Below are 2,831 nucleotides of genomic sequence, written 5' to 3'. Positions count from 1 at the left end.
AAATAATGAAACATCACTGTCAGATATCCTTCAGAGTATGCGGATTGCACAATTATTGTGCGGCCGCAGAAGAGGAGATTCAGAGAGTTAGTTTTTGGGCAGACTAAAGATATGCGGACCGCACCATAATTGTGCGGCCGCAGGATGACAAGTGCGGCCGCACTCATAATTGTGTGGTCCGCAGAAGAGAAGAATCAGAGAGACATATTCCAGTCCAAGTTCAAGTGTGCGACCGCACTCAGAATTATGCGGTCCGCACAATCAAATAAAGTGCGGCCGCATCCCACTTTTATGTGACCACAGAAGGCCCAGTTGACCAGTCAATCTTAGAGTGTGGACCGCACACAGAATTGTGCGGCCGCACAACCTACGCAGGGTGTATTTTTGTCAGATATTTTTAGCTTAGTATAAATAGAACTTTTGTTCATTTTTAGGGTAAGTTTTATTTTGGGAGAGCACCTGAGTCGTTTTTCTTTACTATTTTGAGTGATATTATACTAGATTAGCTTCTAAACATTAGATTTTCTTTCCATAATCAATTATTATGCATTCTATCTTAATTTCTTCTTGTATTTCTTCATTTTTCATGAGTAGCTAAATTTTTAGCTAGGGTTGTGGCCCAACCCTCGTGTAGGTACTTAATGGGTGTTTGATTTAGGACTTATTTGTGATTGGGTTAGTGATATTTAGCTTATTTCTTGCTTGAATTCAAGAATTAATGGTTGCAATATTGATTCATGCCTAATTGACTTAGTCTCTACTTGAGAAAGAGAGACTAAGTCTAGCAAAACTTGGCTAACAAGAAATTGGGGTGAACTCAATAAATTGATAGCCCCAATTAAAGGGTTGAATATAGAGATAGTAAGACCCGACTTGAGCATTTATCACTTGTTTTGTGCAATACCCATTTGAACTTGAGAAAGCCAAATTGGGCAAAATCACTTAAACTACCGATAGGTATAGAGTGGGTAATGGCGTGTGATTATTATATTACAATCCCGACCAATCAAACTTGCCCTAGAGTTTACAACCCATTAGGTAACCACCTAAGTGGAAGTCACGGCCCTAGATCTTTTATCGTTTGGAAAAAAACCAAAACCAAAAATATTGTCTTCTAGTTTTATAATTGCAATCAATAGTTTAAAGTAGAAGTAGAAATAACAAACAAGAACGTGAAAGTGTAATCTAAGGCATATTGTATAATTACACTAAATATATACATTATCCCAATTCTAAATCCCGGAGGATCCGACCCCGACTTGCGTTGGGTTTTATTATTGCTTCGACCGCCTCACCACCTATATTTGTGGTGTGAGTTTGGGCGACATCAATGTTTTGGCGCCGTTGCCGGGGAGTTAAACTGTCACGACCCAAAATCCATCGTCTGTATGTTCCTAATGTGGATGAACTGAGGAAAAAGATCCTGGAGGAGGCACACATTTCTCGATATTCTATTCATCCAGGTGCTACGAAGATGTATCGTGACTTGAGGCAGCATTATTGGTGGCGACGAATGAAAAATGACATAGTTGAGTATGTAGCTCGGTGTCTAAATTGCCAGCAAGTTAAATATGAGCACCAGAGGCCAGGTGGCCTACTTCAGCAGATGACCATACCAGAGTGGAAATGGAAACGAATTACTATGGATTTTGTAGTTTGGTTGTCGCGGACCTTGAGGAAGTTTGATGCAGTTTGGGTGATTATAGACAGGTTGACCAAGTCGGCACATTTTATTCTTGTTGTGACTACGTATACTTCAGAGAGGTTGGCCCAGATTTATATTCAGGAGATAGTTCGGTTGCACGGTGTGCCAATTTCCATCATATTAGATAGAGGCCCTCAGTTTACTTCACATTTCTGGAGAGCAGTACAGAGTGAGTTGGGGACCCGTGTAGAGCTCAGCACAGCCTTTCATCCGCAGATCGATGGACAGTCAGAGAGGATAATTCAGATTTTGGAGGATATGCTCAGGGCATGTGTGATTGACTTTGGAGGTCAGTGGGATCGTTTCCTGCCTTTGGTCGAGTTTGCTTATAATAACAGTTACCAATCCAGCATCGAGATGGCTCCATTTAAGGCTTTATATGGTCAGTAATGTCGTTCACCTATCGGATGGTTTGAGCCATGTGAGGCTAAGTTATATGGTACTGATTTGGTAAGGGATGCCCTGGAAAAGGTAAAGTTGATTCAGGAGCGACTTCGTACAGCACAGTCCAGACAAAAGAGTTGCGCGGATCAAAAAATGCGTGATATATCATTTATGGTAGGTGAAAAAGTTCTCTTGAAGGTTTCGCCGATGAAGGGAATTATGAGATTCGGGAAGAAGGGCAAGTTGAGCCCAAGGTTTATAGGCCCATTTAAGGTGTTGAAACGAGTTGGGGAGGTTGCTTATGAGCTTGTATTGCCTCCCAGCCTATCTGTAGTTCATCTAGTTTTTCACGTATCTATGCTCCGGAAGTATCATGTCAACCTATCACATGTGTTAGACTTCAGCACAGTTCAGCTAGATAATAGCTTGGGTTATGAAGAGGAGCCAATTGCCATTGTTGATAAACAGGTTCGCTAGTTGAGGTCCAAGAGGGTTTCTGCAGTAAAAGTCCATTGGAGGGGCCAACCAGTCGAGTAAGCGACTTGGGAGGCCGAGGAAAATATACAGAGCAGATATCCAGACTTATTCAGCATTTCACGTATAATTCTAAACCCGTTCGAGGACAAACGTTTGTTTAAGAGGTGGAGAATGTTGACCCAAAATATCATCTTTAAATTTAATAATTAATTATGTGTCCTAAACCTCAAAAGTACTATTTATTATTTCTCGACTTGCGTGCGCA

Source organism: Nicotiana tabacum, chromosome 23, assembly GCF_000715075.1.
Source record: "Nicotiana tabacum cultivar K326 chromosome 23, ASM71507v2, whole genome shotgun sequence".
Lineage (NCBI taxonomy): Eukaryota > Viridiplantae > Streptophyta > Magnoliopsida > Solanales > Solanaceae > Nicotiana > Nicotiana tabacum.
The sequence above is the reverse complement of the archived record's forward strand: the minus strand, read 5'-3'. Positions refer to the sequence as shown.